At 48.5% G+C, this 20,794-nt stretch overlaps 1 protein-coding gene and 1 long non-coding RNA gene across 2 annotated transcripts in view; both read right to left on the reverse strand.

Moving 5' to 3' along the window:
• Window positions 1–20,794, reverse strand: part of NAV2 (neuron navigator 2) — a 726,136-nt gene that overhangs the window by 664,197 nt on the left and 41,145 nt on the right. The gene's annotated exons all lie outside the window — the stretch shown is intronic.
• LOC144294541 (uncharacterized) lies at window positions 16,162–16,894 on the reverse strand. Its single transcript, XR_013361899.1, has 2 exons — window positions 16,620–16,894; window positions 16,162–16,370 (listed from the first exon to the last, which is right to left on the reverse strand). It is a non-coding gene; the product is annotated as an uncharacterized LOC144294541 (long non-coding RNA).

Below are 20,794 nucleotides of genomic sequence, written 5' to 3' on the forward strand. Positions count from 1 at the left end.
TTCTGATTCTCTTTGATCTGTAATCACTCCTCCTTTGACTGCAACGTTCTGTACATTGAAGATCCAGACACAACCCTCCCCGGCCCTAGTATCATTAAGGCCAAATAAAGCTGAGCTGTAGAGTTGTGATTTCATAAACATGTCCAGTAAATCCAACAGTGAAACACTCTATTAGGTGGGAAGCATCATACATAAGTTATTTATTTGCCCATCCAAATGCAAATAAAACAACTTCATGGTACCAGGGTATAGCCGCATTCCACAGCTGTCGACTCATGGCTGACAGCATGGTTCGCGAGCTTTGGCTTTGTCTCTATATTTTACATTTATATCACACAGAAAAATACGTTTGGTCCTTCAATGTTCGGGTCGGTCTTAAGACACTTAACATTATAAGCACCTTTCAATAATGCATTAACATATAAAATATATTCTTAAAGACAAACAGAGAGAATTAATATTTTATGGGCTACAACCCACAAATGTCTTTAGAAGCATTGATTGCTTCCTAAATCCATTAGGTTCTATTTTGATCTCCAACGGCTGGAGACAGTCTGCTCTGTGGTAGGAGTTATTTTGGCAGCCCAATAATTTAGAGATGGCCAACGTTGTGATGACCTTCAGTTTTTGACATTGAGTGTTAAAGGAGTTCTAATAAGAAGGCACAGCTCCTGCCTGTCACACCCCTGCCTGTTGCCATGATTATATATTAGCTGGTCAGGGGAAAAATGTTCTTCTGTGATGAAATTAGATTAATCAGGCATCAGGTTGATCCAACTAACCCACTAAAAGATCAGGCTGGAGCTATTTTCCACCAAGGTGATAATAATAATTACAGTAGTGGCAGCTATCATTTACCATATAGATAATGTGTTATCATCCTACATAACCAGAAGGAACACCATGTACATCATAGGCCAGAAGATGACAATAAAGTGTTGTGAGGAAGGGATATCTTTCCCTCATTCTAACTCCTATAAAGGCACTCTAAAGCTAGTCATCCTCCAGTGACATACAAGTTAGTGACCATTATCCCCATTCTCCACCTGGGGAAATGGACTTAGGCAACCCCACAGTTGGCCAAGATTGATGCTGAGATTCAAATTCAGTCCCCCGGGCTTCAAATCCTGTCTACGTTGTTTCCCCTGCACCACCCTGGACAGCATACAAGCTGACCAGAAGGAGGGACCAATGTAACTCCAGGAGACTGAGGGAAGATACCAGCTGGAACAGATGGGAATGCCAGGGCCTTGCTTCCTCACGATGCAGATAGCTAGCTGGAGCCAGCAAAGCCCCTCACCAGAGCCTCCATCTGGAACATGATGAGGATATCTACATGAAGACAACTCATCTCTTTCTTCTTGACTCATGATCTAGCAGATTCTCCAAAATTAAACTCTGGCTTATCAGGTTTGTCTCTACTATGAGAAGCTTCTCTTCAGTGCTGCCACAGCCCCTTTGCCCATCCTATCAGAGAACACACCACATCTCAAACACCCTCCAGGCCTGGAGTGGTTGAGGACAAAAATTTCTTGTTATTTTTCTCTGCCATAGTTCCCAACAATTTTCTGTTGAATGAATGAACAGGTTCAAATTAAGTGGATTTTCAGTGAACTGTCTCACCTCTAGACAATCCAGAACTAAATGTAGAGGTGCCATCTCTCTCCAAGTTACCCATCCATACTCTCTGCCCATCCTTTTTGGCTCAGCCCAGATCACAGGCCATGCCTGAAACCTCCCCTCTCCCCTCAGACTATCTCCCACCACAGGAATCTTTTAGTATGCTCCCATGCAAGCAGCTTTGTGTCTCCAAAAGGATTGAAGAGTCCTTGTGAGAGAGGACTATTTTCAGAGTCAGAGGTACATATAATATGCCTGCAATATATGCCATTTAACTTTCCTAAAAAGCCCCAGAGGAAAGCAAACAAAATCAACTGACCCTCCTGGAACTAATATTACACTATATGTTAACTAACTGGAATTTAAATAAAAATACAGTGACAAATACACGTTTTTCCCTTAACTGGTTTTAAAAGCAACTGCATAAAAATCAAATCAAATCAAATCAACTGACCCTAACTAAGTCCCACAGCTAACAAGCCACTCTGCACACATTAAATTCTTTAAATGTCTCTGCAAGTAGGGGGAAATTACACCCATTTTATAGATGAAAAAACTGAGATCCGAGTTCTTAAGTAGTCAAGACAGATGATTAACGAGGAGCACATCTGGAATTTGAACCAAGATTGGGGCTCTTATTCTTTCCAAGACACCAGGCTACATTCTGATGGAAGTAATATAATAGTGTCTTCTTTCCAATACTTTCTACTGAAGTCCCAGCAGTTCAGTACGTGAAAGGTAGTCCTGATTCCTCCCGGCCAAAAGACCAATGGATCTCCCTAGAAACTCACTCAGTACATATGACAGGATGCGGACTCTGCATCTCTGAGTCTGCTGTGATACAGTCTTACGTAAGCCCTGTTACATCTGCAGGAGAAGCTCAAAGTTAGAGACCTGAAATGCATAGAAGAAGCAGAGAACGTCAAGGAATCATATTTTTCTGATGTGGGTTACAATGGGACACATCTCTTGCTTTTCTTCCCATTTCACTAGTTGTTCCTTCTCTTTCCTGCACTGTTGCTCTTCATCTTCTTGACATTTTAATGTTGGCATGAGCACCCAGAAATCAGTCTTCAGATCTCTTTTCTAACTATACTTATTCCCAGTGTCATGGTTTTAACACGACTTACACAGACTTGATGACTTCCAAATGTATATATCGGGACTGGACTCCTCTGAACCTCAGACTCCTAACCCAACTGCCTACTCAACACCTCCACTTGGAGATCTAGTAGACATTCCACCCTTAGTGTGTCCAGACCTTAACCTTCTGCATTTTCTTCTCCCCACATCTGCTTCTTCAACTGGATTCCCAGGTTCGTTAAATAACAGCTCCATTTTTCCACCGGCTCAGGCCAAAAATTTCAGTCTTCCCTAACTTCTTGCTTTCTCTCATCCAGAACTAATCTACCAACAAGTATGATTTGTCATATATTCAAAACATATCCAGAATCGGTCTGCTTCTCTACCTCCATGGCTACAACCACAGTTCAGGTCACCCTTACCACTCACAGCGATCACCGTGACCATCTTCTCCTAACTACTCTCCTTATGCCCTCTTCCCCCTTCCAGGCACTGTCCACACCACAGTTCCAATGAATCCTTGAAAACGTAAGCCAGATGTTGTGTTTCCCCTGCTCAGAACCCTCTACTAGGTTTTCATTTCATCTCAGTGTAAAAGCAAAGTCCTTATCATTGCCTACAAAGAAGGCCCCAAGCACCCACTGATGTCCCCTAGATCCTGCTCTGCTCCAGCCACACTTGGCTCCCTGTTCATCCTTGAGACACCAAACACATTCTCACTGCAAGGCCTTTGTGTTTGCTAGTCTCTCCTCCCTAGACACCCTCATGCCTCACTCTGTCACCTCAGTACTCCATGGCCATGTCCATGAGGCCTTCTCTGACCAGACTGTGTAACATGCCACCAGCAATCTGTCACCACATTTCTAATCTTTGTTCCTGACTTCATTTTTGTTCACAGAGCTTAAGACCATCTAACACATTATATATTTTATTCACTTTATCTTGATTATTCATTATCTCCAGTCCTCCTTGAGTATAAGCCCAGAAGGACAGGACCCATCTATTTTTGTCCACCAGTGCATCCCCAGTACCTAGGACAGTGCCCAGTACACAAGAGAAGTGCCGGGAGTCATTTTCTAATGAATAAAAGAATGATAGGAAAATGTTCAGATCCCAGGAAACTAACCAAAAATATCCTCCCAGTCCAAAATAGTCCTCAGAGTTTAGAAATGCCCAACATGCCATACTCATGGCCCAGTCCATGCTGTGCCTTCCCCCAGTGATGAGTAGGAAGGATCTGGCATCTTCCCTAGAGGTTGTCCTTAGTAGAGTATTTACCCAGAAGACTCTCTAGTCTTATTACAGAACTCTTACCCAGAGTTATCTTTGCAAAGGGGTGAAATGCTACAGTGGTGGATCTTTGAGGGATACTTGTGCCCATGAAAGATGACCCCAGAGGCACAAAAATTTAGTTAGTAGCAAATAGGGGAGGAAATAACCTCTTCTCCCCACTTCTCTGTCATTCCCCATTGAGAAAGCCCACCATACCAAAGAGTAAGTCAGTGTTGGAGGCACCATCTCCAGGTGGGTGCTGGCATCCCTGTTTACCGCAGGGGTGGAGGGGAAGAAACACAGGGAAGTGAGTCTGGCATAGGAATATGGGAAGAGGTGGCTCTTTGGGATACCTCCCCATCCTCCTGAATCCACAGCCGTCCCTGGACTCACCCTAGTACCCACTGCAATTATCTCTAAGCACACCCGTTGAATAACAGGCACAAACCCTTTTTTGCCCTAGCCTTGAAAAGCTGCCTCAAGGCCAACTGGTCTCTCAGATCCACGTGCAAGAGTCTGTCATTTGACAGCACTAACCTGCTACTGAGAACCATTCATGGGATGCTTACTGAAGTGGAAATGGCATTCAGGGAGGTTGGCTGCACAAACTAAAGATGCTTTTCTATCACCTAGCGCCTGGGCCTGGGGCTTCTCTGGGTGCTGAGGGGGCAGTACCATATGTGGGGTAATGAGCTAGCTGACTACAGAGGCAGGCGGATCTGATTCCAGCCTCAGCTCCACCACTGGCCCTGGGCATGTGAACCTCTCTTTGGCTCAGTTTCCTCAGCCTATATGCAGTTGCTCATAGTACCTAGAGCTTAGGATGTTAGAGAGAATGCACATAGACTACTTAGCACGGGGCCCCCATCTATCCCAGCAGCACAGAGGGAAGAAGGGGGCTCTGACCACATCTCCCTATATCTTCATCTCCCCACTGGAGGCCTGCAGGCTCTGAGGTCAGGAGCCCTGTCATGTTCCTCTGTGTCTATTCACAACGTGCCTGGCACAGAGCAAGGCCACCAACAAGGACTTGCTGAACAGCACAGAATTGAAAATACCCAGGGTGAGCGGTAGACAACCTTGGAGGCTTGTAGGAGAGAAGAGAGGCGCCCGTGTTACTACCCAGAGAAATTACCATTCTGGTAATGTCGGGGCTGAAATAAAGAGCTGCTGACGGGCTTTCCAGGTTGGAATCTGACTTCTGAAGGTGGCAGGGAGTGCAGCGCGGGAGAGAGAGTTCTGATTTTTTTTTTTTCCTTGCAAAATTCATCACAGACACTCAGCCTAAGACACAGGGGAAAACAGAACTGTGTTTTGACTTCTAATTTATCTTCTTAATATCCACTTCCCCGTGTCCTGGACCAGAGCCAATAAGTCTCAAAGATCACATTTCACCAGCGACCTTGAAAGTGTGATTCAACATCTCTTTTTGCAGTAATAAGATCTTTTAACCAAAAGTGACCATTTTATGAGGCTGATACATTACAAAGGAGCCAATAGGCAAACTGAAGCTCAGGGTTATTAAGGCCCTGGGAGAAATCAATGTGCTCTGAAGTCAGCATCCAGCTGTGTCTCAAGCAATAGTGACCTGGGGTTCAGGAAAGGTGTTTGCCAGGGGCCGAGGCTGTGTCCAAAAGCTGCTCACCCACCAACTATGCACATGTCCATGGGTGAAGGAAAGGGCCCAAATCTTCCTCCCCTGCAGGGGTGGGGCTGTCAGAGGGGGCTAGGGCAGGCTGCTGCTCAGGAGGGGCCACTTCACTGGGCTGAGACTAGCAGGGCACCTCTTAGTCCCCAGTTGGGGGTCCATCCAGGATCCAGAGGCTGAGCAGAGCTGAGAGTCCAAAGGGAAAGTAGGTTTCAGTGGCAAGGGAAGGGCCTCCAGGTAGATGGGAGAATGGAAGCAGGGGTGAGAGGTTCAGGGATAGGAGAGCAGAGGGCTGGGTGGAGCACCGAGGGCAGTCAGGAAGGACAAGCCAGAGCGTAGCTAAGGCTGGCAGCTCTGCTTCCCCGGGGCGGGGAAGGGGGTGCCAGGGTGGGCGCGGAGCAGAAGCATGATGCACAGGAAAGCCAGCTGTGTTTAAAGAGACAGAGCCGGGGATCCCTGGGTGGCTCAGTGGTTTAGCGCCTGCCTTTGGCCCAGGTTGTGATCCTAGAGACCCGGGATTGAGTCCTACATGGGGCTCCCAGCATGGAGCCTGCTTCTCCCTCTGTCTGTATCTCTGCTCCTCCCTCCCTCCCTCCCTCCCTCCCTCTCTCTCTCTCTCTCTCTCTCATGAATAAATAAAATCTTTAAAAAATAAAGAAAGAAAAATAAAGAACAGAGCCTGGCCAACAAAAGTGGAAGCCAGCAGTGCCATCTCTGAGGCCGGCTTCTCCAAAAGCCAGCTCTCCAGGCATCATGGAGTTTCCGGGACACTGATGCGGTGCCAGCACTTGCCACACATCTCCCAGACCGGGGGCACTCAGGGAATGGAGCAGTCCTGACAAGGTGCACGCAGTTCAAGGACACATGTTCCTTTGCTTCCCCAGCCCCATGATACAGAGATACTGGTGTTGCCCTTTCTCCTTTTGTACCCCCCAGCCCCTGCAGCCAACCTGCACATCAGAGCTCTAGAGCCCATGCTTAGCATACACAGCCCCATCCCCCTTCTACAGATGGGCAAACTGAGCCCAGAGGGGAATTGTACCCTGCCCGGTCACAGGGAGAGGATGAAGCGAGGCTGAGGCCAGACCCCAGGTCTCCTGACTTGTAATCCACCAATCTTTCTTCTGTGACGTGGAATTCAAAGGCAACCTTAATTCAGGGTGGAATTTTATTCTATTTTTTATTATAAAATCAATGCTTGCTCATCATAACAAATTCAACTTAAATATGCATAAATAAAAATATCGAGAAGATGTACTCCCCCGCTCACCCACACACCATCAGTAACCACTACAACAGTTTGGAACGTCAGGGGTCAGGAGTCTATAGCCCCCTTTCAGGAGGCAGGAACAAGGACAGCGTCCTCAACACCACACACACACACACACACACACACACACACACACACACACACACCTCAGAGAACCCAACCTTCTCTACAACTGCCCTGCCAAGTGGTTGCTCAGCCTTAACAGTCTTAACTTGTGTACCCCCAGGACTAAGAGAGATCATGGCTTCTGGAAGTATCCTGCCTACTGGTCGATAACTCTGATAATCAGAGAGGTCGTCTTTTAGCTGAACAGAAAACCTTGTCCACCTATAGCCCTAGTGCAGCCCTTTTAGCAACCCCACACACACTGTTCCTCTGTTTAAGGGGGCCCTCAAGCATCTAAGAATAATAATACCGGAAGCCCTCTAAGTCTTCTCCTCACAGGCCAACCATCACTGGTTCTGTCCGTGGTCACCTGCAGGATGTGGTCAGAATCACCTGTCATCGCAAACATCACCCGAGCACAGAAAACCGCAGGGTGACATGCACATCTCTTACTCCCTCATCCCTCAATGTTCCCCTTAAAACAAGGCAGCCGTCTCCACTGAAGACCCACGGGACCCACTGTAGGAGGACTCAGTGTCCCTAAATCCAAATGTAACGGCCTAACCACCCCGGAAGGAGGATTCGCTTGGATGGCTCGAGTTCTTTTGGAAAGTGAAGACCCGCCCTAACAGAGCGCCCCGCTGCATCACCCGGCCACACGCCACAGAGGGTCCCACTCCACACGCGAACTGCAGGCCCCACGGGCCACCCCTTAGCCTAACGTCAGCCAAACCTCCTCACCCGGGAATACCTGGGAAGGGGGGCGCTGGCAGAGAGCCTGAGAGCTGGCACACAGCGGAGACTCCCTGTCCAGGTGAGGTGCCCCCGGAGGGAAGGAGCACAAGGCTCCTTCTGGAACCCCTACGGACTTCGCGGTCCCACAATGTGGCCCTGGCCGTGAGAATGACGGCGACAGCGCATTCTGGATAACGCGGAAAGTCTTCCAGCGCGTAGATGGCCTCGCAGGTTGTGTGGTAGCGGTCGTACATCACACAGCGACGCACAGACCTCCCTGGGGCCGAGGCCTGGGGCCGTGCACCCCTCTGCCCACACCTCAGGCCATTGCCCAAGTCTGAGTAACTGTCTCCACGCCTCCGCACCGCGTGATCTGGGTTAACATACAAGGTGCTCAGCGTCAGCGAGTGGTCGTAGCAGGGACTTAAGCCGCAGAGGTTCCGCTCACCGGAAGCCACTCGCTCACCTGTATCCTCAGAGCTGCCGACACTGGTTCTTCCTAATGACATTGTCACTTATTAGGGATTGATTCGAGCATGCCAGCCGGGGCTCTGGGCCCTATCCGTTCATCATCTCAGCTAATCCTCACAAGACCCCAGCAAGTGGGCATTTGTGCCCACGTACAGATGAGGACGCTCTCCATTCCTGCGAGGCCGATGGAGAAAGCGCCCCACTTAAGCCTTTGTGGGGAGCTGTGAGGCGGGGACCAGTCTGCCGGGGCTGGGGCCGGTTAGGAAATAAGACTCAGGGGTGATGACAGGAACGCTCTGGGGTGAAGGGACAGGGCAGGGGCAGAAATAAAAACAGACACCGAGAGGAGAAGAGTGCGGCGAGGGACAGTGCACTGGGTTGGCCTCCAAATGACACCCAGAACCCCGGGTGGGCTCAGCCCCTCCCCTCCCCGGCCCCCTCCTGCCCCGAGCACAGGGTGGACTGTCACAGGAGGCCCCGGGAGGCACAGGGTCCTTGGCACTCCTACAAAGCTGGTGCCTCCCTGGCCAGCACGCGGGCAGACGCAGCGGCCTGTGAGCAAAGGCTTGGCTGGGGGCAGCTCCTCGGGGCCTGAGCCCCGCCTGGACGGCCTCCTGGGGCAGGGCTGTCAGAGGGGAGGCCCTCGCTGAATGAATGCACGCTGAATGAATGAAGGACGGTGACGCGAGCGCTGTCCAAGGTAGCGGAAGGTGTACCTACGAGGGGGCTTCCTCTCCCCTTTCCAGAAACATCTTTGTGTCAACAATCAAGCACATCCCCGTGGGGGGGGGGGGGCGGCAGACGCGGACTCGCAGACACCCGGACACCCGCCCATGGGCCTCATTCTTCCTCCCTGAGCCCGGGCACAGCCCCAGAAGATTCCAAGATACTTTGTGAAGCCAAGGGCAGGGCAGCTGCACGCCCAAAGGTCACGGGAGCCGCTTGCTTTCCGGCTGCTGACAAGAGGGGCCTGGAAGCTCCCGCCCCTGCGATCTGGCCACTCCGGGGTCCCCCACCACCCCTCCCTCACCTGCAGGTGGCACAGGCCCCTCGCTGAGTCCTCAGGCAAAGACCTAACCTTCCCCACCGGCTGCAGCGCTCCCGGGTGTCCCTGCCACCTCTCCTCCTTCCCGCACAAGGGCTCCATCCCCACCGCATCCAGCCTTCCTCGGGCCTCAAGCCTCCGCTTCCTCTTGACACTGGGCTTTTCGCCCCACGCTCTTCCTTCTGCGGGGCACCCCTCTCCCCTTGCACTCCTACCTCCTCTCCTGCCTGCACGGTTCAGCTCAGGGGAGCCTTATCTCCCCCTTCCCACCTGGGTCAGATCCCCCCTTCCTACTCTCCAATGGCACCCACATCCCTGGGTGTTCCCTTCCTGTGAGCTCCTCGGATTACTGCTGTCACCCGCACACATTCTAAACTCCGTAAGGGCAGGGGCCACAGCTCCTTATGTCCGCAGAGTCTAGCACAGTGCCTGAAACATAGGAGGTACCTCAGAAAATACTGGCTGAAGGGATAAATGAATAGTTGCCCAATGACCCCAGAAACAGTCACTACAAGCAGTAATCCTTCAGGTGTTGTGGTTTCGTTTTTAAATCAATGGTTTTTTAAAAATAAAAAATAAACAGGGGATCCCCGGGTGGCTCATTGGTTTGGCACCTGCCTTTGGCCCAGGGCGCGATCCTGGAGTCCCGGGATCAAGTCCCGCATCAGGCTCCCTGCATGGAGCCTGCTTCTCCTCCTGTGTCTCTGCCTCTCTCTCTCTCTATCATAAATAAATAAAATCTTTAAAAAATAAAAAAATAAACAAATAAATCAAAGGTTTTCTTTCCCCTAATAAAAGCAGTAGCTACACCATAAAGAAAAATAGAAAGTGGAAAATACTCTCTTTCTCGATACCCCAAGTTGTTCACCAAACAATAAAATCCTGAGGTGTCACTGCACAAAGTACCCAGAAGGCAAAGAGGACCCAACGACTTCCCTGGCTGTGATGTGGCCACTGGGAGGGGAATCACACAGGGGAGTTTGGGTTTTATTTTCCAGGAGAGACCTAGGACGTGTTCCTCCTCCTCACACTTCACGTCCCTCGTCCCATAAAGCAGGTCTCCAGCATTGCTGCCTCTGGAAAAGCTAAGGGTTCACGGCCCAAATGGAAAGAGAAGTTCCTGATACAAGAATCTACGTGAGCTTCACACTTTCACCAGTGAGATGTGACTTCAAAAAACACCTTAAGTCACAAATTCCCCCCTTTAAACACAACTAATAATTTGGAGCAAAACAGCTCTGAGGTCAGCACATTTTAAATTTAAAACAAGCAAATTGCTACTGGGAGAGAAAAATAACCAGACACGTAGGGGAGAAGAAAAGGAAGACAATCAAAATGAAAAAGCCGCCGATAGTAGCCCAAATCACATGGTCTTCTTTCTCAGGTTTGTCTACAAAGGGTACTTTTCATTTCAAGGAGGAAGAATAAATTTTAACCTGACAGCTGATATGATTCCCATTGTAAAATTAAAACACATTTTGTCGATTTTTTTTCCAAAAAAAAAAATATTTTATTGACACATATAATTTCACGCTGCAGACATAGCTCCTATTTTACAAGCCCTGTAAACAGACAAAGGGATCCACACCCTCCCTCTAAATCAACGGAGCACAGCGAGTGGAGTGGGGCGGAAATGTTTTAAAGACACAGATCAGCCCAACTGAGTTAAGGGTGAATGTGGAAAACAGGAGCTTCTAGGGCAAGCCAACAGACTGTAGAAGCGTCTCGAGGTACAAGGGGGTACTGGGCACCGTGGGGTGATGGACATACAGGCCTGTCTGGCCCCTTCAGCCAATGCCTGCTGGACAGCAGCCTGAGAAACTTGGGACTCACCGTCTCATTGTGGCCTTCCCTCAGCAGGGCGCACGGGGCAAAACCAAAATAGTGCAACCCCTACCTGATCAACAGGGCCCTTTGCAAAGAAGACAGAAGGATGGACAATCTGGGAAAGGGGGGCAAAGGACCTCAGGCTGCAGAGTTTAGCTCATACTATGACAGATCCTCTCCCTGTACAGGGACAGCATATCTCAACACGACCCCACGTGCAAACATGCTCAGTGACGTCCGTGTGGCTTGCTGGCCTGTCTGGTGGAGAGACCAGTGCAGAGACCAGTCTCCGCGCTGGCGCTCACTGGGAACCTGGGCTGGCCATTAAACCCCTAGAGCCCCAGTTTCATCAGCTGCAAGCTGCAAGTGGGACGAACTGCATAAAGCTGTTGTTACACCCTTGTGCCAGACACTGTGCTTGCCTTTACTGCCCGCTGACATCCAAATCCTCACGACAGCCCCAACGAGGTAGGAACTCTGTGGGTTTTAAGCAGGGCTTCCAAGTATTTTCCTCCCCTAGCAAAAGGTGGAATCCAATTCCCACCGCCACCACCACCGCCACCGCCACCACCACCCCTCCTTGTACAGGCCAGACTTCTTCTAATGAATAGACTGTAGACTCCCTTCTGATGAATAGAATGTAGCAGACATGATGTGGGGTGAATTCCGAGGTAGGCCACTAAAGGCAGTCCATCTGCTGTCTACCACCCCCCCACCCCCGAGTCTTTGGGCTCCAGTCACCATGTGGCGAGGTAGCCCAGGCCACACAGAGGCCACACGGAGGCCCAGCTAGACCCCTAGCTCACAGCCACCACCAACTACCTGATATATGAGTGAGCAAATGAACCTTTGGATGATCCCAGCTTCCATCCCAGCTGATGCTGACTGGAGCAAAGAAAACTATCCTGCCAAATGTGGCCCAAATCACAGATTGTGAGCAAGATAAAGGCTGTCATTGCTCTAAATCATCGTTGGGATGGTTCTTTACATAGCAACAGATTCCCGGAACAAATTATTACACCCATTTTACAGATGGGAAGGCTGAGGCTTAGAGAGATGCCCCTGCCTCACACAGCCAGCAATTGGCACTGTCAGGACTTGAACCCAGCTGGCCAACTTATGCCCATATATCCACGACACAGGGCCTTCTCGGCCTGCTTCTCCATCATCCAGTCATAGGCTTAACCAGAGAGAGTCTGATCAATTCTCAGTTTTCAGAAAACACTAACCTGGACTCTCCATTCTCTGGGCATTCTGGTCACGACTTTAATGCGCTCCCTCCTTTGCCATCATTTGTTAATCATTACTGCATTTTTAGCTTTATTTAAATATTGTTTTCTTCCAGGAGAGCAACTTTAAAATAAACACAGATTCAGGAGACCTGGTTAAGCTGCTGTGGGCTAAGCTTCAGGGGGTGGGGAGGGTGTTAGGAAAGAACGAACATTTTATTAGCACCTTCTGTGTGCACAGCACTGGGCTAAGTAGCTGTCCTTCATTATCCTAAATTCATAAAATAGATTAAAAAGTTACAGTTAAGACTGAACTCCAGAGGTAGTTTCAACACACATATAAACCCCCCTTCTGTACCCGTCCCTGCTCCTCCCCCACTGCCCCGAGCCCCACTGATAGGTGTTAAAATCCCCATTACTCTCTTACTGTGATGCCATTAGCAACACCCAAATTCAAAATCATCACCCACTGTTTCTGCTACTTATCTTTTTTAAAGATTTTATTTATTTATTCATGAGAGACACAGAGAGAGAGAGAGAGGCAGAGACACAGGCAGAGGGAGAAGCAGGCTCCACAAAGGGAGCCCGACGTGGGACTCCATCCGGGGTCTCCAGGATCACACCGTGGGCTGAAGGCAGCGCTAAACCGCTGCGCCACCGGGGCTGCCCTGTTTCTGCTACCTAAGCCACAGGACTCTTTCCAGGACGCTTGTTAACAGTGAATATCTTGCTCACTCCTGTGTCCTCCTCACATTCAAGGGGGTCCTCCTTAACGTCCTTCACTAATAAGGCTTAAAATACCTGAGGTCCTCTGAAGCTCAGAGCATCCAAACTCACTGAAGGTTTGACTCAAGGGTGATGAGGAAGTCATGGACAGGACGATTCTTCTGGCAAAGGTGAGTGAACAGGACAGGTAGAAACCAGGTTGAGGGGACACCTGGGTGGTCCAGTGGTTGAGCATCTGCCTTTGGCTCAGGGCGTGATCCTGGTCCCGGGATCAAGTCCCACATCAGTCTCCCTGCATGGAGCCTGCTTCTCCCTCTGCCTGTGTCTCTGCCTCTCTCTCTCACTCTCTCTCTCTCTCTCTCTCTCTCTGTATGCCTCATGCATAAATAAAATCTTAAAACAAAAGAAACCAGGCTGAGGGCTTTGGGAACAGGTGAAATGCAACCAGGAAGGAAGAGAGGTGAAACGTGGGAAAGGAACCAACTCAGTGCTGGGCGCAAGGCAGTGGGGACAGGCCAGAAGGGGCATGGGGGGCGGGCTCTGATAGGGGAAGGGGTGATAGACGGGGGTGCCTCCTTGGAGGCAAGCATAGTAAAGACGGGAGGTGCAGTTTCATCCAAAAGGAGGCAGTGTGGGGCACTGAGCACCAGAAGACAAAGGCCACGGAGAACCCGATAAAATGCCGGACCTACCACTCACTTGGGCGTGGGAGGCCTGGGGACAAGTTACTTAGTCCCCCCACCTCCGAGCTTCTTCATCCTTAAAGCGGGAGTGAGACCAGAGTCTCTCCCATGTGTTGAGTCCCTGGAAGGGTCAATGTTATTAATTTATTCATAGGATGGATTAGGAACCACACACAGAGCCTGGCACTTACTTACTGCACCATAAATAGTTGCTGTTCTCAAACCCACCGCACTCACTCCCACCTCGGCACCTCTTGTCTCTGCTGCTCCTTTGCCCCCAAGATCTTCTGGCTCCGGAGCAGGAGGGTCTACTGGGAGGTCCAGTCCCTGGAGGAGCCTTCCCTCACCACATCCTGGCGCCCCCTGCTAAGCTCTCACCGGCTTTACTTTCCCCAGGGCAGGCAAACCAGAGGCCTCACTCATTTGTTCCCAGTTATGAGACAGGCCATCAACCCCGCGTCTCCCCTCTCTGACCATCTGGTCTGATGTTTCCTTTCCAGCCCCCACTGGACTGAAACTTTATGATTTATTTCTTCATTTTACTTGTTTATTATATCAGGGCTTCATCTATTGTAGTCGCCCTGAACCCCCAGGACTAGCACATAGTAGGTGTTGAGTGAATGCTTGCAGAAGGGTGGAATTCATACTGATTACCGTTTGGCAGGCAGGGAAGCGGGATGGGGGCATTCAGGGCAGCTCGGAGAGTCCTCCACCAAAGATGGAAAGCCGAGGCAGAAAGCTGTGGGTCGGGGACCAGCCATCATGAGAGGCCACAGAGGGGTTGAGGGAAAGTCAGGAGAGCCAAAGCAGAATCACTGCAGCTTCAGGCTGCTGGGACCCACACAGCGGGGCCCGGGGGAAACAGAGAGCCACAGGGAGGACTCTGGAACGGGCCCCAAGCCCCGGAAGATTATCATTTAATTGGGCTCCATATGTAAACTGTCCTCCAAATTTATGAGCCTGCACAAACAATTGTTTCCTGGAATGTTTGTACAAATGGTGCAGATTACAAAATTCTGGCCGAAGGATAAAAATATCACATGTGGCCAGGGACACAGAGCAGCCTGGGCCACTGAAGAGAAGATGGGGTCCTACCTTGGCCTGCAGGCCACAGTTTACCTGGTCTGACCAGCTCCCAGGTCAGAGGTGCTGTAGGAACACGGCCAGTCCCACCACTGCTTCCAGCTTAGGCCTATGGGCTGGGCTGAAGGCTTCCCGGGAAGTTCCAAAGGCTTGGGCCAACCTGCCTCACCCCCAGAAGCTCAGATGAGATGTTTGGGAAGAGCAAAGCTTTGAAAACAGTAAAGACTAAGTACTCGGGAATCCTTACACATTTTAAAGCAAGTACTGTGTGCCCTGCGTTGTGTTGGCTCCTTCACGTCCATCATGGCATTTGACCCTCACAACTGCTCCGTGAGATGCCTTGTCCTTGGTTCTTCATGATCCACACGAGGAACCTGAGACTCAGGGACGAAAGTGGGTCTGTTCAGCATCACAAAGCTGGTGTATGCGGGAGCGAGACTAAAATCCAGACATCCTGAGCCCAGACTCTGTGCCCTTTCTGCTATGCTGCAGCAGCCTCTGAAACGGAAGACACTTTGCAAAGGCACACGGTGCTGCCGAGATGCTAGTCCGTGTGTGCAGGTGCGTGGGGGATGTATCCAGTTCCCCAGCTCCATAAGACCAAAGACCCCGTCTTAATAACTCCTCCCTCTCTCTGGGGCCGAGAGCCCTGCCTCGTGCACGGTAGCTATCTACCCAATGTCGGTGGAATCGGCTGGCCGGTAGGTTGACCTGTTACCGAATGGGATGGACGGCAGGCCACGTCACTGTTCAACCTCTACCTGCCTGTAGATGAACATGTTTATGAGACTTGCTCCCACTCATTGAGAAAGAAAGCTGGTGGGCCCTGTGGCACGCGCTGCCAAAAATGAGCCCGACTCACAATGGACAACTGAGGGCAGAGTAAAGAGAGCATCGCTCCGGGGTCAAAAGGGCCTGGATTCAAATGCCGGCATCCCTGCTATGGCTTTAGACAGGGCATTTAATTGTTCTGAACCTTGGCTTCCTCACCTCCAAATGGGGATAATGCCACCTGCCTTGTGCGATTGTTGTAGATAATGTATGGAAAGTCTGCAACACAGACTAGGTGTTTGCTACACCGTAGCTATTATGAATTTTAGGAATGATACCAATGACAGAGCCTGATTTCGCAGGCTTTGTTTTGTGCAGCGTGCCCACACTGTTAATGCTTATCTTATGATCAATCACTACAAACACAGCCATTCTCCAAATCCACCCAAATCCACCACCACCACCACCACCACCACCACCCACTCTCCCTCAGACTTCCTCCCAGCAGCAAAGCCTCCTCTCATCTGTAATTCAATCTTTCTGTACAGATTACATTACAGGACGTTTAGAAAAACAGATTCTCAGATGGAATATATGTTACACGGGTGTTTTTAATACCCAGCAATTAAAATCCTCAAAACGAGAAAAAGGATCAGCAGGCAAGCTTTCAACATCTCCAGTGAGGCTCGACCTCGAAGAAGCCAGACTTGGGACATCGGATGTTAAAGCTGGTTTTTCTGGGATTGGGAACAGCTGGAGAAAGCCATCGCCTTGCAAGGTCTGTCAGAGATGAGCGATGTGCCTGCAAGGGGAGTCACACATGTCCTATTATCCTGAGAAACTCCAACATGCAATTTATAATCTGCTGTCCTATAAAGTATTCCAAAACAAAGATTTACACATTGTTCTAAAATCCTGTAACTCCCTTTCCTTCCATTCCAAAGTGTGAGGTTTCTAGCACGGCGATCTCAAGGTCCCACCTTCTGGAAGGCTGGCCTTGCCTTCTATCACTATCTATTTTTTTCATGCCCATCATCTGCATTCAAATCACCTGAGGCTGGGACGTCTGGGTGGCTCAGTGGTTGAGCATCTGTCTGCCTTCGACTCAGGGCGTGACCCCGGGGGCCCGGGATCGAGTTCCGCATCGGGCTCCCTGCACGGAGCCTGCTTCTCCCTCTGCCTGTGTCTCTGCTTCTCTCTCTCTGTGCTCTCATGAATAAATAAAATCTTAAAATAAAAAAAAGAATGGCGCTCTTAAGGGAGGCCTGAAAATTTAAGAACTCTAAGTCAAATTACAACAAAGAGCAAGATTTAAAGAAAATTGATGACTTGTCCACGGTCGTTACTCTGAACCAGATTCCATTTTCATTGACATTAGAAAGTCCCCTGTCCTCTATTCACAGTGTCTAGGACTCTCTGGGTCAGGCATCCTAAAGTCCACTGTTCCCTGGACAGCCAGGGCCCCTGTGCTTCATGCCACTTGGCAGCCTCACTCAACAGCCAGCACCTACCCAGTCCTGCCCTGGCACTCCAACAGAGGAAGAAAATACCTTTCTGTTCCACTTGGTTGGCAAAACTGGGAAGAGAAAGAAAATGTCCCATGGAGGAAAAGATGTGTGAGGTTCGGCAGCATCTCTGCTTCACCCCCCATGTCCCACCTCACAGTCTGTGCTCCTGCCTCAGCCACAGGAAGTTTCTTCAATGTTCTATGCTTCTCCATCCCCAGGCCACCCCACCTGCTGTTCTTCCTCCTGGAAATGCCTTTCCACCCTGAGAACTCCCTTTCTTTATGCAGCCTGGTGCTGGTGCCCTCACCCAGCCTTAGGCTGAGCTCAGGGAAGCTCTTGGTACCCTGGGTCTCAGCCTGTGCCTTCCCTATTGCTACTCCTCCCTTCCAGTTCAGCAGGAAGTCTGCTTGAGATTCTCTCTCTCCCATTCCCTCTGCCCTTCCCCTACCCCTCTAAAAAAAAATGAATAAATAAAAGCTGGGCCATCCCAATCTTGAACTTCGTAATACAGGTTCTGCACTGTCCCCTGTTGTCTCTGAGAATCTGTTCAAGCACATCTTGGGTCTCTATTGAGGTTCAGATTCAACATGCATTCCTGGAGCATCCATCACATGGTGGGTTTTTTTTTTTCACAGGATCCATTAAATCAACCATATAAGATAGGTAGTATTATACTCATTCCACCCAGGAGAAAACAGAGGCTCAGATAATTAAGATGACTCACCCAAGATCACGTAGCTAAGACTGTGCAGGGCCATGCTTCAGCCCACATCCCTAACTTCAGAGCTCTTCTCATTATAAATTTATATCACTTTCTCATATCAGAGCTGTTCCTTCTATGTCACCCCACAGCGCCCAGCTCAACGCTGGGAACAAAAGAAATTTTATTGAGTGGTTTAACTTTTGTCTTGTATCCAGGCTTTTGGCAAGTAAATAAAGCCCTGCCAACTTATGGCTTAAGACTGTATCAATCTAAGATAATTTTCTTAGATTGAGAGGTCAAAATGCAGCTATATTTAAGAAGAGACTTGGCGGGAAGAGGGGGAGCATGAACAGATGGAACAATATCATCATTAATACCACGCACTCCCATGCACTTCTTTTCAAAACATTTAAACGTGTAGGCAAAGTGCAAAAAGGTAAAAATTGTCTGTTTCCTGAGGAAGCCAGGCCCAAGTGTGAAAAAATGACATGCAGGCAAAGACGCCTGGAGACTCTTATTTTTGGTACAAAAAAACATTTCTTTTCAGTTATTAGATTAATTTTGAAATTGCTTATACACTAGTACATATATCTGAGAATCAAGAAAATATGGGTAATAACACTAGCTATGTGGTGGCTGACTTAACGAGGCTTCACTTTGCAAAGTATCTATATATGGTCCTTGAAGACATGAACTCTGTTTCATCCATCATGAACTCCACGCAATCGTCGTATCAGTGCATGAATAAATAAACATATTTATCCAGAAACTACCTTATCACATGAATCAAATGATTTTGAACAGAATACATATGAACGAAAATTTAAATTGATTCCAAACAGCAATGAACTGAGATCTTAGTTGCACTGTAACCTTACCAACTTTGGGAATCATCATACTTTTTTTGTTTTGTTAAGCCATTCTAACGGGTATGAAATCGTATTTCATTGTGGCTTTAAATTGCATTTTCCTGTTTCCTAATGCTGAGGAACTCCTTTTATGTGCTTATTAGTCATTCCTGTATGTTCTTCTCAGAAGTGCTTATTCAAGTTTTTACCCCCTTTTTATTGAGTTGCCTTTTTATTGTCAATTTGTAGGAAATCTTTATATATACCAGATGGGAGTCCTTTTGCCAGATGTAGGCATTGAAAATATTTTCTCCCAATCTGTGGTTCACTTATTTCTGCAAAAGCGTGTTTTTGACAAGCTTGAAACACACTCCTATATATCCATCGATCCCCGGCTCAGGGCAGAGGGGGGTGGGGTTGGGGGTGTAAGAAAGCCAGTGGTGAGTGTGTATCAAGCCCAGGGAAGGCTGCTGCACCACGTGCTTCCGAGCCAGATGCCTTGTTATATTAAGGCTGGGAGTTTCCATTCTTCATCTTGCGGTCCTTAGTCTGTCCCAAGGAGCTCATGTCCACTGGGTACCTGGAGAGTGTCTCAGGGTACACAGACATTAGGGTCAAGGACAAGGTTTACACCAGCAGCAGCACTTTCTGGGCAAAGGGAGGAGTAGAAAGTTCCATGTGCGCATGTGTCCCACATGCACATGATACCCATGATATTAGACATCCAACAACCAGCACCCAACTAAACCACAAATGACAGCAATACAACCCCATTCTAGATATTTCCAGAGATACCCTGTGTCAATTCACATTTGTTTTTGTCTCTCACACAGTCCAAGAACAGTCACACACGGTGATAAGGCCTGTCATGGCTAATGCAGACAAGGCCAAAAAAAAAAAAAAAAAAAAGAGTTTGTATAACTTAGTTTTTTTTTTTTCTTTTTATCAAAATAATGCCTCTGTAGAATAGGAAACCTAGAAAGTACAAATAAGCAAAGGAGAGAAAAAACTCAAAACTCACAACCGCACTCCCCAAAGATTAACTCTTTAATATTTTAGGGTATAATCTTTTATTTTATTTTTATTTATTTTTTTTTTTTTTTGGGTATAATCTTTTAGTCTCTTCTTTTGTATATATGTATCTATGCTTTTGTTTTTGTTTTTGAAAAATGGGTTCATGGAATATACACTATTTTGTAATTTGGTTGCTCCACATTCTTACTGTGAATATTTTTTTCATATCATTGCATGTCCTTCTATTCCATAATGTTTAATGGCTGGGTGGTTCTCAATTGAATAGATGCGCCACAGTTTAACCAATTTCCTACTGCTGAAAATTTAGCTTGCTTCCAATTTTTCACTTAAATGCAACACTGAGATAAACATTTTAATAGCTAAATCTTTGAGCATCCAAGATTATTTTCTTAGAATAAATTCCCAGAAGTAGAATTGCTTGGTTAATAGCCATGCAAACATTTTGGGTTTTGACACATATTGGACAACTGCTGTTTTACTAAAGGGAAAAATCTTTAACATTTATGAAGCTAGTATGCACCGGGTGCACCGTGCTAGAGGCTTTAGTTGCATTATGTCTCGCTCACAACAACCCAGCTGAGGCACAGGGCTGCTGAGGCACAAGCCGGGATCAGAACTCACTTGTGTCCCACCTAAAGCCTGTGCTGTTTCGAAACCCCACTCTCTCGGCCTCTATTTAATGTGGTACACAAGTGGGCTAAGGCCCTTCTGGGGACACTTGGGTGGCTTAGCAGTTGGGCATCTGCCTTTGGCTCAGGGCTTGATCCTGGAGTCCTGGGATCCCACATCGGGCTCCCTGCAGGGAGCCTGCTTCTCCCTCTGCCTGTGTCCCTACCTCTCTCTCTGTGTGTCTCTCATGAATAAATAAATAAAATTTAAAACAAACAAACAAAAAAGGCCCTTCTTAAGGGCTTTTATAAAAGCTCTATGTTATTGGTGGAGGAGAAGCTGACCACTATAGTAGTATATCTCAGTGACTTAACCCAATAGAGACGGCCCCATGTTTTCATCATAAGGCCAGCAAGGTGGGCAGGGGGGAGGTCATGGCAGGAGGTGTTCCATGCAGTCATTCAGGCTCCCAGGCTCCTACCACCTGTGACTCTCCTTTAAGTCTTCTAGGATCACAGACGGG

This window comes from Canis aureus, chromosome 23 (assembly GCF_053574225.1).
Source record: "Canis aureus isolate CA01 chromosome 23, VMU_Caureus_v.1.0, whole genome shotgun sequence".
In the NCBI taxonomy this organism is placed as follows: Eukaryota; Metazoa; Chordata; class Mammalia; order Carnivora; family Canidae; genus Canis; species Canis aureus.